Source organism: Canis lupus, chromosome 14 (assembly GCF_048164855.1).
Source record: "Canis lupus baileyi chromosome 14, mCanLup2.hap1, whole genome shotgun sequence".
Lineage (NCBI taxonomy): Eukaryota > Metazoa > Chordata > Mammalia > Carnivora > Canidae > Canis > Canis lupus.
In genome coordinates this window covers 54,334,672-54,351,189 of record NC_132851.1, presented here as the reverse complement: position 1 = coordinate 54,351,189, position 16,518 = coordinate 54,334,672, and the positions used below count along the sequence as shown (strand labels likewise).

General features: G+C 33.8%; 2 long non-coding RNA genes across 10 annotated transcripts in view; one reads left to right on the top strand and one right to left on the bottom strand.

The window, feature by feature from the left end:
- LOC140604133 (uncharacterized) overlaps positions 1–14,541 on the top strand; it is an 80,059-nt gene extending 65,518 nt beyond the window's left edge. For both annotated transcript variants that reach the window (XR_012007161.1, XR_012007162.1), the window contains exon 3: positions 14,369–14,541. This is a non-coding gene — a long non-coding RNA (uncharacterized lncRNA). The remainder of the gene's footprint in view (positions 1–14,368) is intronic.
- The window catches only part of LOC140604132 (uncharacterized), a 237,973-nt gene that overhangs the window by 100,219 nt on the left and 121,236 nt on the right, over positions 1–16,518 (bottom strand). The window lies entirely within an intron of this gene.

The following is a 16,518-nucleotide window of genomic DNA, read 5'->3' as shown; positions in this document are numbered from 1 at the left end:
TAGCTTATAATATGGAAAAAAGTTTGCTCAGAGGGAGAACCACTTGTAAAATTGGGGACAGAATTTTCAAAGTTAGAGCCAGTATTTTTTATTTAGGAAATGTTGTTTGAGGATTTATAATCTAAATTCATGATGCTTTGGCAAATTAAGTGATCAATTTATTAAGATACTCTATTCAAAGAACTGTCTCTTTGCGGGAAAAAATGCTAGGATATGACCTTTGAAGATGGATAGTTTGGTAAATACACTTCTAAAAAAAATGTGAATGAGTTCTGTGTTTAGTGTTTGTTTAAAATATATTAGTGTATTTTTTATGTAATGCATTTCTGAAAGAGCACTTATATTTCAGTGATTGTCTAAACATTTTTTTACTTTGAAATGGAAAGTTTTTATAACAACATACTATTTAGAAAAAGTACAGAAGTTCCAAAAAAGGTACTATGTATGACATTTCATTTTAATGTATGCATTTTGCAGTATTCTAATAGTTTAAACATTACAGTTGTTGATATGTATATTTTTATAGCAAAGAAAGAATTTTATTCCATCAAACTGGAAACAAAAAGGCTGTCTTTCCACAGATTTGTCAACAGTACTCAAGTATGGTACACATATGAATAAGTAATAAACCACAAGAAAACTAATGAATGCTCTCAGAAAATTTACCCAGAGTTATTTTCCTTCATAATATCTTCATTGGAGACAAGTGCTTAAACAGCAGCATCATTAAAATCTTGTAGTCAGTACAAATGGAGCAACCCTTCACTTTTAAGATTTGAGTGGTTTATCATTTTCAGGTACTCAGAAGGCAAAGAAATAGGCTATTGTGTATCTTTTACAGTAGAGAAGTTTATTTTGGATGTGCTTTATAACTGGAATTCCCTTCTGAAACAGTTTGAAAATATAACCGTTTCTATTTATTGCAATATAATTGTAAGACTGATGATTCCTCCTTTGCAAAATTCTAGTGTAATTAGTGTATCTCTATATATCTATTTAAAAACATGAAATTTCAAAATAAGACTTTATCATGTGGATGTTTTCCTCCTGGATAGAGTAAGATTGCTTTATTTGGGGGGCAGGGGGTGGATAGGGAATTAGAAAATAAAGGGGAAATAGTGTTAATGATAGAGAGTACCTGATGTAATTTTCAGAGGATGCTCCAGAATTTCTAGGAGACATTTGGAGATAAGAGATCTGTTTTAAAGATTTGAAGCTGTCTACATTTTTTAACATATGAATTTTTGTTTTGTGGCTGGGGGCAAATGATGGTGAATTGGGGAATGGCTACAGGTAGCATCTACCTGTTATTGTTCACTTAATCTATAGACTGTTGTAGAGGAATAAGTTAATGAACTGTGTTCATCTTACTTGGGTCAATAAAAAACGTTTACACTCTCCTATTAAACAAATATCAGTCTCTTGGGTCTAGTTTTTATTCTATTGGGATATTAAAAAAAAAAACAAGTGGTTTTAGCAGATTTAAATCTAAATAAGACAGAAAACTGACTTGAGTGGTACTATAGCAATACTTTAAAAAAATCCTAAGGAAACAAATTTTCACCTATAATTCTCACCTCAATAATCGATTAATTGATAGGCTATCATAAAGATATTCTTAGAACATTATGGACTTAGTACTTTTCCCTGACATGTATTCCTTCTTAGGAAACAATTTTGGGATATATAGCCCAGGAAAACTAAGAAACAAATCAAATGTATTTGAGGAACTCAGGCACAGACCAGCAGGCTGTCAGCAGGTGTACTGTGGTACTGGTCAATAATTAGTTCTGGATCTAATTAGGAAAAGCAGTATAGGGAAGGCAAGGGAGTTACAGGATAGCCATGTCCTGTGGCCTCTATTGTAAGCATTACAGATTGGAACAGCAGGAGAGATCTAAGAAGAGGCTTTCTGAGGAGGGGGTCTGTGTAAAAGGCAAAGGGGGACTTATAGATTATGTGATTTAGAGTCAGGGTAGAAGTGCTCACTTAAGGTCATCAATTCTGTAGCTAGGTTACATTCATTAGTTCTGTACTTCAATTTCTTCATATGTGCAATTGGGATGATAGGGTTATTATTAAAAAATTAAATGCATGTAATAAAGCAGTAAGAACAATGCATGACACGGAAAACCAATCATAGGAGCTAAAGGAAAGATGAGGATATGATAAGAAAAATGAAGGGTTTAGAAAAAACCATGTACAAGAGGGACTAATCTTCTAAAATGTGGCATCACTTAAAAAAAATAACACAATTTTTCATTTGACCTTGATCCTAGGTACAGATGTCACCTTCGAAGGCCAGGCTTATAGTTTTCCAATGGATAACGAAATACTATCATTCTAACTCAAAACTTGACTTGATATGGAAAAAGAGTCATAAAATCCTAAAGACACAAATATAAATTTCTAGGAACTAGATTTTAGAGCAACCTCAAGAAAAAGTAAGTTACTGGAGAACAGAAGGTAAATGATTGTCACCATGGCAATGTAAAAGTGAAAGATGTGCAGCTGAGAAAGTGTAGGTGGTAAAAAGGGAAAAAAAGTAGTATTGCTTACTAATATTCTTATCTGATAAAGTATTAAGCAAAAAGAACTTTTCATATATTGATGGAGGTCCAAGTATATCATTTTCAATTGCAACCTATAGAAAAATTATACATATATCTATATACAAAGTTTCACTTAATATAGCAAAATCCTCCTCATTCATATGAAGCAATATGTAGATTATCCCTAGATTGCTGATTTATCACAGCATAATGGTAATAACCTAAATTAAAATCTGCACCCACCAAAAATATCATAACTCAGATCTTTAGCATAAGTACAAGATGGAGAACACTGTCCATATGAAAAGTAACTACCTGGGACGCCTGAGTGACTCAGTGGTTAAGCGTCTGCCTTCAGCTCATGGAATGATCCTGGGGTCCTGGGATCGAGTCCTGAGTTGGGCTCCCTTCAGGGAGCCTGCTTCTCTGTCTGCCTGTGTCTCTGCCTCTCTTTGTGTGTCTCTTATGAATAAATAAATAAAATCCTTAAAAAAAAGAAAAACAGCTACCTGTCCATATGAAAAACAAACACTCCAGTCCACCAGAAGCAACTCTAGATCTCACACCTAGGTATGATGGATCACAGGTACATTCACTCAGAAAAACAAATCCCATTCTCAATGGTATATATTGAGAACAAATCTGATGTCACATAGATTGATTCTATCCTTAAGAAATCAGAAGGAAGAAGGTCAAATGTTGTGGGGCCCAAGTGAGCAGTGTTGTAAGGCACCACTTCTGTGGAATAGGGGATGACTTGGAAGGAGGAAGCATCTTTTGGAGTTTTGGTTGTAAAGATAAAGAAGAAAATGGGAAAAGAAATTATCCTGCTGAAACACAGCAGATTACATATTTGTAAGTCACACCATTTATTAATTTCTCTGTATTGGTACTATAAAAATTATCTAATTTGGTGGCTTAAAAATACACAAATATTTTTTTCTTACAGTTCTGAAGAGCAGAAGTCTGAGATTATTTCCATTAGGCTGAAGTCAAGGGATTAGTCCAAAGTATTATAGGACTGCTTTCTTCTGGAGGCTTTAGGAGAGAATCTGTCTCTTGCCAGTTTGAGCTTCTAGTGGCTGCTCGTGGCCTTAGCTTTCAACCCCTTTCCTCAAACTCAGAGTGCATCACTAAAAAAAAAATCTTCCATCATCACTTTTTTATCTCTGATTTCTACTGTGTCTTTCTTCTTGGAACCATTGTAATTACATTGGATCAACTCTTATAAACCAAGATAATCTCCCCATCTCAAAGGGCCTTAATCAAAAAACTCTTTTTTCCATATAGGGTAATATAGGGTCTGGGAATTATGACATGGAGATATTTGGGTACCTGTTGAGTTTATCCTCCTCCACCTCCAAGTAAAACAGCACTATAAATAAACTGCAATTTACTACACCAATGGAAGAGGGCAGTCTTGAACTAAGAAACTTTGTTAGGCTCCCATACTTGCACCTGTGAGTTCACACAACTGTCATAGTTCATCCAAAGGGAAATAAAATTAGGAAATGAATGGAAAGTGGAAAACAACATTCATACAGTGCTTCAGAAAAAAGAAGAAAACTAGAAAATTAAAAAGTATTCTGAATAATAAAAATATTTTCCCCAGTCACAAATATAAGACTGAGGGAAAACTACATCACAGTATTCTAGCCTGAGTAAAATACACTTCAGCAAGAATTTTCAAATATAAATAATGTCTTAAATCAGGAATTCAAAAACTCAGAACATAAATGTATAAAAAAACAGAACAATGTAAGACAAGAATTAACCAAACTCAGGAAACTGTTTAACAAACATACCACAATATTTTTTAAATGATGGCTAAATTACAACCACCTAAGAGACAATATACTCACTTAAATTTAATGAAGGACATTGAGGAGAGGCTTGAAAATCCACAGGAATATGAGGGTGAAATAGAGAAAGAAAAGTCAGGAAAAAAAAAACATTCATACATAGTAGAGGGCTAAGAAAGTCTATAATACATAAAGTACCTAGAAGAAAAAAACAAAGTGAAACAATGTAAAATAAATAATATATAATAACAACATCAATCTACACATCAAAAGGAATTAAAAAGAAAGCTAAGGAATTAGACCAGATAAGAAATACAATACTTACATACATAAACATAAATGTGACATGATAAAATGGTAGAATTGGGATAAACTATATAAATAGAATAAATAAAGATAAATGAATTTCATTCAGTTGTTTAAAAGATTTGCAAATTGCCACACAAAATTCAGCTCTGTGTTGTATATAAGAAACCTACCTATGATTAAAGGATTAATGAGGTCTAAAAGGACAAAGGAATGCTAGAAAAATATTTAAACATTGAGAAATTAGAGGTTGAATCCTAGATATCGAACTTAAAAATTCAGGATAAAAAAATTTGTCAAGTAAGACAGCTTGAGATTCTGAAAGCCCCCATTCACAATAACATATTAGAATTTTGAATATATTTACTCAAAATAAGATAGTAATAATCATCAACAAAAACAGGAGGTTCAAGAAGAAATAAACAGAAACACACTAATAGGGACTTAACTCACAGTTAAATACAGGTCTTGTGAACCAAACAATACGGACATAAAGTCATCAATGGCCTACCCTTAGAGTAGATTTTAAGATGATGGCTCAAATATTATATCCTATAAAAGAGAATATATCTTCTGCTCAAGTACACATAGAATATTGACAAAAAATGACTATACATTACTTTTTAAAACAATATTAAATTCTGTGCTATAGAAAGTTACACTCTGATAAAAATGTAAAATGAAAAGTTAATGAAGTGAAAATTCAGATCTTTTCATGTCGAAATTTGAAAGCTATCTATTAAAATACTTTTGTAGGGACTTGGGTGGCTCAGTCAATTAAACCACCGACTGGATTTTGGCTCAGGTTGTGAGATCAAGCCCCACATAGAGCTCCATGCTGGGGGTTTAGCCTTCTTAGGATTCTCCCTCTCCCCCTGCTCCTATCTATCTCTCTCTGTCTAAAAAAAAAAGATAATAGTAAAAATAAAAATAAAATATTTTTTGCATGGGGAGTTCTGGTCCAAGATGTAGATACAGGAAAGCTTTCAACTTACCCCCTCCATGGACATACCAAATGGCTGAATGGCTTTTGCAATGGCTTTTGCAAAACAAAGCTAGAGAGACCACATAGAGAATGGCAAGAGAGATGGAGACAAGGAGACACAGTAACAAAGGGAACCTCTGCCCCAGATGCTGAACTGCCAGTGGGGAGAGATAGTACCTGAGGCTACAAGCAGTTTTACCCACTCTGGAGCACACAAAAAGAACCAGTTTAAAAGGATGGACCAGCTCTAGAACCCTATCAAACAGCTAGGAGCTGCTAGAACTCTCTAGAACTGAGAAGCTAGTGAGTGCAATGGTTTATGTTCCCCCTCCATCTTGATAGCATGGGCAGAAACAAGATCTGGGCACCCTAGCTAGCCTACTGCCTCAAGAGCCCTGGGTTCCTGACTCACACCAGCCCCAGCCATCCCACTAAGGCAGCCCTATGACCCCCTGGTTGATGCCTGCTTCATAATCACCACAATTCTTAAGACACTAATTCTGCTGATGGACAAAGAAAGTGTCTACAGTGGTAAGATCAGCAAGCCATGTTATAAAGTGGCCTCCAACCTGTGGTATTTCCAGTATTGACCTGGTCTGTCACTTTCCCCTACCACTCTCCACTGCTTTTGCACCATTCTCTTCCCCATACATATACATATCCCTTTTTTATTTTGGGATCCATTATCCTTCACCCCTTATTGCTGCCCAAACCACATGGGCTGGGGGCTGAGACTGGATGGACAGACACTTCTCACTACCCATACCCTTCCTGTGTGTGGTTGGAAAACTTTTTTGATTTTTGGTGGATTTTTTCTCCCTGAATATAAAAGATTCTACTAACAAAAAATAAATAAATAAATAAATAAATAAATAAATAAATAAATAAATAAATAATATAAATGGTTTAAATGCTCTAATCAAAAGACATAAGGGGACAGAATGGATTAAAAAATTATATGCTGCTCACAAGAGACTCCCTTCAGATCTAAAGACACATACAGATTAAAAGTGAAGGGTGGAAAAATATATGTCATGCAAATGAAAGGGAAAAAAAAAAGGTCAGCATTTGTTATATCAGACAAAATACATTTCGAAACAAAGACTGAAAAAGAGATAATATTTTATAATGATTAAGGGATCAATCCAACAAGACGTTATAATAATTGTAAATTTATTTTATTTTAACATTGGAACATCAAAATATATAAATAGTAATACATATAAAGAGAGAAACTGACAGTAAAACAATAACAGTAGGAAACTTTAACACCTGACTTATATCAATAAGTAAGACTCATCCAGACAGGAAATTAACCAGGAAACAGTGGCTTTGAACAACACATTAGACAGGATGGACTCAAAACATATATATAGCACATTTCATCCTAAATCGGTGAATACACTTTTTTTTCAAGTGCACATAGAACATTCTCCATGATGAATCACATGTTAGGCTAAAAAACAAGTCTCAATAAATTTAAGGAGACTGAAATCATAGTAGGGATCTTTTACAACTACAGTGGCATTAAAACTACAAATTAATTACAAGGAAAAAAATCACAGAGAAACAGAAACATCTGAAGGTGAAACAATGCTACTAAACATCCAGTGGGTTAATGAAGGACTCAAAAAGGAAATTAAAAAATATATAGAGACAAGTGGAAATGAAAAGATGATGATTCAAAATATTTGGGAAACAGTCAAAGAAGTTCTAAGAGGGAAGTTTATAGTGACACATGCCTACCTCAAGAAATGAAAGGTTTCAAACAACCTAACTTTATGCCTCAAGAAACCACCAGTAGAATAACAAACAAAACCCAAAGTTAGGAGAAGTTACATAAAAAGAGAAGAAATAAGTGAAGTAGAAATTCAAAGAAAATATAGAAAAAAAATCAATGAAATCAAGAGCTGGTTTTTGGAAAAGATGAACAAAATTGACAAACCTGTAACCAGACTCATCAAAGGAAAAAGAGGACACAAAAAATAAAATCAGACATGAAAAAGAAATAACAATTGACACCACAGAAATACAAAGAATTATAAGAGATTTCTATGAAAAATTCTATGCTGGGATGCCTGGGCGCCTCAGCAGTTGAGCATCTGTCTTCGGCTCAGGGCATGATCCTGGGTCTGGAAAATCGAGTCCCACATGGGCTCCCTACAAGGAGTCTGATTCTCTCTCTGCCTCTCTCTCTGTGTCTCTCATGAATAAATAAATAAATAAATAAATAAATAAATAAATAAATAAATAAATAAATAAATAAAATGTATGCCAACAATTTGGGCAACCTAAAAGAAATGGATAAGTTTCTGGAAATATACAGTCTTTCAAAACTGAATCAGGAAGAAATAGAAAATCTGAGCAAATTACTAGTAGCAAAATCGAATCGGTAATAATAATAATAAGAAAAAACCACCTTCCAACAAACAAAAGTCCAGGACCAGATGGCTTTACAAGTGGATTCTACTAGACATTAAAAGTTAATACCCATTATTCTTAAACCATTCAAAAAAATAGAAAAGGAAGGAAAATTCCAAATATGTTTGAGAAGGCCAGCACTAACCTGATACCAAAATAAGACAAAGGCACTACAAAAGAATAGAAAAGTACTGGCCAATATCCCTGATGAATAATAGATGCAAAATTTTTCAACAAAATAGAGCAAACTGCATTCAATAATACATTAAAAGGATCATTTACCACAATCAAGTAGAATTTATTCTGGCAATGCAAAAATAGTTCAATGTTCTCAAATTAATCATGATACACCACAATATAAAGGATAAAGATCTTGTGGTCATCTCAACAGATTAAAAAAAAAAAGCATTTAACAAAATATCCTTTCATGATAAAAACTCTCAACAAAATGGGTTTAGTGGGAATATATGTCAACATAATAAAGGGCATACATAAAAAACCAATAGCTAAGATATCAATGGTGAAACACTGAGTGCTTTTCCTCTAAGATCAGGAAGACATGGATCCCCACTTTTATTCAGCATACAACTGGAAGTTCTAGTTACAGTAGTCAGACAATTAAAAATATGAAAGACAACCACAGTAAAACTGTCTACTACTTGCAGATACTATGATACTATGCATAGAACCCTAAAACTCCACCAAAAACCAAGTAGAAGTAATCAAAGAGGTAATAAATAATTCAGCAAAGTTGCAGGATACAAAATTAATACACAGATCAGTTGAGATTCTGAATGCTATAACAAAGTAGCAGAAAAAGAAATTAAGAAAACAATTTCATTTACAATTGCACCAAAAAAGAATAAAATACCTAGGAATAAGCTCAACTAAGGAGGTGAAAGACCTATACTCTGAAAAATGTAAGACCCTGGTGAATGAAATTGAAGATGGCATAAACAAATGGAAAGATATTCTATGCTCATGGATGAGAATAATCAATACTATTAAAATGTCTATAGTACCCAAAGCAATCTACAGATTCAGTGCAATCCATATCAAAATGTCAATCTCATTTTTTACAAAATTTCTGTATAGAACCAAAAAAGAACCCAAACAGCTACAAAAATATTGAGAAAGAAGAACAAAGCTGGGAGTATCATGATTGCAGATTTCAACATATATTCAAAGCTGGAATAATCAGAACAGGATAGTACTGGCTCAAAAACAGATACATAGATCAATGGGCCAGAATAGAGAACCCAGAAATAATCCCATACTTATATGGTCAATTATTCTATGATAAAGAGGGCAAAAATATACAATGAGGAAATACAGTATCTTCCATAAATGGTGATGGGAAAACCAGATAGCTATATGCAAAAAAGTGCAATTGGATTACTTTCTTACACCATATACAGACATAAGCTCAAAATAGGTGAAAGATGTAAATATGAGACCTGAAACCATAAAACTTCTAGAAGAAAACATAGGCAATAATCTCACTGACATAGGGTTTAGTAAAATTTTTCTAGCTATGTCTCCTCCAGCAAGAGAAACAAAGCAAAATCAAACTATTGGTACTATAGCCAAATAAAAAGCTTTTGCACAGTGATGAAAGCCATCAATAAAATGGAAATGCATCCTACTGAATAGGAGAAGATATCTGTAGATGATATATCTGATGAGGGGTTAATATCCAAAATATATAAAGAACTTATACAACATAAACATCAAAAAACAAAAAACAAATAATTCTAGTAAAATCTAGGTGGAAGACCAAAAGAGACATTTTTTCCAAAGAACGCATACCATATAGATGGCCAACAGACACATGGAAAGATTCTCAATATCAGGATACGTCAGGAGAATGCAAATCAAAACTACAATGCATTATTACCTTACACCAGTCAGAATAACTAGTTTCAAAAAGATAAGAAATAACAAGTATTGGTGAGGATGTAGAGAAATAGGAAATCTTGTGCTTTCAGTGGAAATATAAATTGGTGCAGCCACTGTGGACAGCAGTATGGATGTTCCTCAGAAAATTAAAGATAGAAATACCAAGTGATCCAGTAATTCTACTACTGAATATTTACAAAAAGAAAATGAAAACAGGGCCCCTAGGTAGCTCAGTGGTTGAGTGTCTGCCTTTGGCTCAGGTCATGGTCCCAGGGTCCTGGGATCAAGTCACGCATCAGGCTGTGGGGAGCCTGCTTCTCCCTCTGTCTATATCTCTGCCTCTCTATGTCTTTCATGACTAAATAAATAAAATATCTTTTTTTAAAAAAGAAAATGAAAACACTAATATATATGTGTGTGTAAATATATATATGTATATATGCCTCTATGTTTATTGTAGCAGTATTTACAATCAAGATGTGGAAACATCTGGGGCATCTGTGTGGCTCATGAATAAATAAATAAAATCTTAAAAAAAAGATATGGAAACATCCTAAGTATCTATTAATAGATGGAGAAAGAAGATGTGGTATATATAAAAATGGAATATCAGTCAGCTATAAAAAATGATGAGGTCTTGCCATTTGGGAAAACATGGATGGACCTAGAGGGTATTATGCTAAGTGAAGTGAGTCAGAGGAAAATAAATACCATATAATTTGAGTTGGTATGGAATCTTAAAAAATAAAACAATGCACACGCGCACACACACACACACACACACTCACACACAAAGCATTAAAAAACCTATAAATCCAAAAAAAAACAAACGTTGTTTGTCAGAGGGAAGGGGGTTGGGGGGATAAGCACACTGGGGAAAGGGGAGTGGGAAGTAGAATCTTCTGTCATAGGATAAATAAATCATGGAGATGAAAAGTACAGTATAGGGATATTGTCAATGGTATTATAATAGTGTTTTATCATGACGGTAGCTACACTTGTAGTGATCGTAACATAACACATAGAGTTGTGGAATAACTATGTCTTACACTTGAAACTAATGTAACGTTGTATGTCAATTATACTTCAAGTAAAAAAAAAAACAAACCTTGCCAACTTGGTAGTTTCTTAAATGTTAATTGTAAAGTTGATCTGAAAGCATTTCTTTTTTTTTTTTTTTTTAAGATTTATTTATTCATGAGAGACACACAGAAAGAGGCAGAGATGTAGGCAGAGGGAGAAGCAGGCTCCATGCAGGGAATCAAATGGGGGACTCCACCCGGATTCCAGGATCATGCCCTGAGCTGAAGGCAGATGCTCAATCCCTGAGCCTCCCAGGTGTCCCTATCTGAAATCATTTCAATCAACTTCTGTGTCTCTTACATTAAAATCCTATGGTTGGTCTTAGACTTTGAAGGAATCTTTTTACTACACACAATTTTGTAACATCATGCATTGATAATTTGGAATATCTTGGCATGCTAAGTTATGCAGATCTTCCAAATGTTGACATCTTTACTATTTAATATTTTTTTAATATTTTAAAAGTATAGTTGTTAATATTGCCAGTGATTTTATCGAGTCTTAAATACTAGCAAGTTGCTGAGCTCACAGTGGCATATATAAATTTTCCAAGATTCTAACTTTCACATGAAAGCTCTAATTTTGTCATTAGTCACAAATACTGTCAGCTATTTCCTTGAAGCAACAGGCTCACTTCTTCCTTTTCTTTCCTCTCAAAAAATATTAGCAAAATATCCAAATTATTTTTTTAAAGATTTCATTTATTTATTCATGAGACACACACAAAGAGAGGTAGAGACATAGGCAAATGGAGAAGCAAGTTCCCGGCAGAGCTCCTGATGTGGGACTCAATTCCAGGATCCTGAGCCAGAAGCAGATGCTCAATCACTGAGCCTGAGGTGCCCCACAAAATATCCAAATTAAATGTGAGGTCTGGATGTGTTAGTTTACTTAACAGGAGAATCCTTTTACAATGTGTACATATTTTAAATTATCACATCGTAGACTTTAAATATCTTAAAATACTATTTGTCAAACATATGTCAATAGAGCTTAAAAACTTTTACCTAAAAACAGACAAACAAACAAACAAACTAATAAAATAAAGAACTTCTGGATGGAAGGGCAAATGCAAACCAAAAGTGTAGAACTTATAAACTATAATAATATAAACAATACTAACAGAATATATTTAAAGTAGTAGACAGGAGAAAAACATAATGCTTTACATACTCTACCAATGAAAATTAAAGAATGTAGGTATGAACTAATTACCTACTCAATAAAATAGAAAAGGTACAAAGTGAATCAAGAGGAAGGACAAGAAGTGCCTAGGTGGCTAGTCAGACTCTTGATCTCAGCTCAGGTCTTGATCTCAGGGTAATAAGTTCAAGCCCTACATTAAGCTTCATGCAGGGCACTGAGTGTACTTAAAAAAAGAAAGAAAGGACAAAATAGGGTGTATCAAGAAAAAAGAAAATAAGGCAGAACAAATAAAAATAATATAGTTAATAAATCAATTTGTTTATTTAAAAGTTAATAGGCAAACATAAAGAAAGGGAATTGGGGGAAAAACAGTTAAAAATTACAAAGGAAAACTAAATCTAACAGCCAGAAATTAAGAAAATTTAGATATTCTGTACTAGCCTATCCAAAAAATTTTGAAAATCTAGGTAAAATGGATGATTTTTGAGGAAAATACATGAATAGAATTTGATAACAGTGGATTGAAAAATGCAAAACCAGACAGAAGAGAGAAAATTATAAAAATATACTCCACAAAAATTTATCAAGTTCAGATGATTCACTGAGGATATTCAGGTAATTTCACTGGGGGTGTTTAGCAACATCTAAAAGACCAGAAAATGAAATTTCTATATAAATTGTTCCAGGTTATAAGAAACTGATACTTAAACCTGAAGAATGGAGTCCCCCTCAGGTAAACTATTTTCTAATCTTAATTATTAATGTTAATGCAAAAATCCTAAGTAAAACATTGGCGAACAGATTTATGAGAATAAACATCCAGAGAATAACATATTGTGATTTAACCTATCATCTTGAGTTATACTTGTTTATCTCAGAGCTGCTCATTGTTCGAAGACTAAACTGCCTCTCTGCAGTCGTTGTGCATACAAAGGATTCTGACAAATGATTCAAAGAAAAAAACACAGTGAAGACATGGTGAATGGCCTCTGAACTACAAACTAACCTGCTAATGAAACGTTTCTTCAGGAGAGTCTACCACCATAGTAAGGATCTGGACCATCCCTGGTGGTCTCTATTACAGCTTTGACCAAAGACTGAACTTAAAAGAAGAAGAAAAAGAGAGAAAAGAAGGAAGAAATCCCTTCCCAAATAGAAAAGATCTCCCTCATAGTCCAGCCAAACCAGTATGGGGTTTTAAGGAGTGTTCTGGAATTGTGTTGCCTGCTGAGGAAACATGGGGTTGATTTTGGCCTTAGAAGATATTATTTGTATTGTTTCAAAGGCGGGAAGTCAACAACATTTTGTTGACTGAAGTGAGTCTACCACGGATCTGCTGACTTTCAAGATAGGAAGCAGCTACTAACTCATTTCTTTTCAGAAGAATTTTCACTGTAGTGATCTGTCGTTGAACAATCAAACATGAAGATCAGTATCGTTTGTCAAGATTAAGTAACTCCCATTAATTAAAAGTTTTAAACCTCTTTTGTGTTCACTTGCAATCGTTGATAGAGATGATCTTTCTTAGAACTCTGAGAAATCATTATTTTATCTCTTGGAACTTGTGGATCAGAAGATGCCCTGTTTTAGCCAAGAAGAACAAGTTTAATATTTTGTGTTTTCTATTTAAAAGACCTTTTTTTTCCTATCATAAACTTAGCCCTGTTGATAAGCCCACAGAATCTGAAACATTTTGTGTGTCATGTACACCTCCCCAGGTATCTGATAATTCATGTGTCTTCATTCCTTCAACTTTTAACATCTCTTCATAAAACAGTATGCTTCATTTATGCTTCACTAAGTGCAGTTTACTAATAACTATATGTTATTTCTTCTGGGAGAGGTAGAAAGAAGGTATGCTTTGACTTATTTTTCATTCAGCCGTATGGATTTATTTTGGATGTATTAAGTATTTTTATCGTTGTGCAGCAGAATAGAATATTGTGGCAGAGACTGGTAATCACCTACCCAAGATCTATTCTCTTTTTTTTAAAGACAGAACTCCAGTTTGAGTTGAGGTTCTCAATGAAAGCCGTATGACTCTCTCAGCAGTAGTTCCCCAAGAGATCTAGAACTCACTCCTGAGGCTTTAGGAAAAGACCTTTAAAAGTGGGCCCTTTAATGTCTTGTGATCATTTGTTCTCCCCATCTCCTTTCTTTTTTATCTTTTCTAGAATGGGTTATGATGCTGGAAGTGGAGAACCATTTTCTGAAGTGCATACTCCTCAGTTGCTGAATAACGGCAGTGGAAGGTACCTGGGACAGAGAAAACATCATAATGCCACTAAGCCAGCCCTGTATTTCCTTCCTCTAAATTTATTGTTAAATGATAGGGAATAAAAAAATAAATCCCACTGGTTTGTTTAAATGAAGTGTGCATGTGTGTGCTTATTATTTCCAACTAAATGCATCCCTAATTTTTACAAATAGCTCTGACTAAATGCTATTACTATGTGAAGTAATATCAATTTATACTTAGTAGTCCTAAAAGATAATAAAATTGCATTATTTTACAGTGACCTCATGTCACATATTGTGGACTTTAGCAAATATACTCAAGTTTTATGCTAGAAAAAAGACACCGGGAAATAGTTATTTACAGGGTATACCTTTATGAGTCTAGGTTGGAGAGAACTTTATTTTTCTTGTGTTTGAGTATTTTTTTTTCAAGTGGCCAGGAGGGTGTTACTGGTCTGTGTGTTCAAACAACAGAATAAAATGCAGTTCACACTTTTTTTTTTTTTTTGGAATATATGAACAAAAAGGTCAACTAAATCTTTCACAGTTCAAAACTGTTTTGGCATAATGTAGACATTGGGGATCCAAATGACATTATAGAAAATAATAATGAGATACTTTTCAATGATTCTTTATAAAGAGGACATTGGGATCTGTAGTCATGAAAATTGCAACCACCTTTTAAAAATCGTACTATGACAAGAGATATAGCTTTGCATTTATTATTCTTTCACCAAGAGCAAAATTTACTCTTATTAAGTGCTTCTGCTTAACCAACCTTAAAATAATTTAATTTTGATCATTAATTCCTTATTAAAATACTAAATATAACAAAAGAGGGACAGATTTGATTGAATATTAAGGAACCTTTTGATTAACTCTGAGCTGAAAGCTTGCTGCCTCATCTTTTTCTTGTCATAAGAACACTCTCCTTTTTCATTATGTAAAATTAGTTACATTGGAGCAGTTATTTAGAAAAGAGCAAAGAAAATATTTGTTTTTTAATCATTGCACCAAAGTTTTCAGGCCTCCTGCTTCTTCTTCAGGAATCTCCAAGTTAAGTTTATTTGAACACTTAAATGATCATTATTAAATATATAAACAAGCACTTAGGAAAATATATTTCAAGGATCCTGGGTCTAACAGCCCATCACACTTATGTTAATTTTAGAGGGCATTATATTAACAAATGAGCATTTACAATGACACAAGCGCACACTCCTTCTTAAGATGATAATCATTCCACCACAGGTGTGATTTCACTATGGCCTCAATGGCATTCAGAGCAAACTATCAGGAGAGCGGAGTCCTAGTTTTGAGTCTGTGTGCATAGTAGCTCTTGGATCTTGGGAAAGACTCAAATGCTTTCTAGGTTTAGTTTCCAAATAGTGAAAGAAGATACTGACATATATGCTGTTTAAGATTTTACCTATATCTGGAGAGCAATGAAATTTACAGAAGGATGGTAGGACATATTCTTTTATTCTTGATGCATTTTCCTTCCAGGTCATGTATGAGTTTCATCATTACCTCACTTTTCTGTGTCTATAGCACAAGCGAGTAGGGACAGCATAAAGAATGTTGGCCTTGGAATTAGAAGACCAGAAAAGAACTGGACTGAGTAACAGTTTTACTGCTTAGTGCCTGTGCAACCTTTACAAAGCAATTAACCTTTAGACACTCAGTTTTATAATCTGCTAAATGGAGATTACTATTCCTCCAGATATAAACAATGGATAAGATAACTTTTCGAGACACCTATTAAAATGGGTAGCGCATTGTATGAAGTTAATAAATATTAGGCTAATTACAAGTATACTTTAAAAACAAACAGATAAACTCTGGCATGGAATACATTGGCTAATTATGACTCATTAGGTAGGTGGCTCAAATGACTTTATCAGATTCCGGGATAGAAGGAATCTTGTTTGTTCATATTATAATGCCAGCATCTTGAATTAGTTTGCCCTTAAAATTGCCTCCTTATTGAATTTGAATAATATTAACAAAGTGCCTGTACTCTGAAAGAGTAGGCGGGACAGTTTGTATATTTTGACGGAAGTCTTAGGAAGACCGTGCATGATTT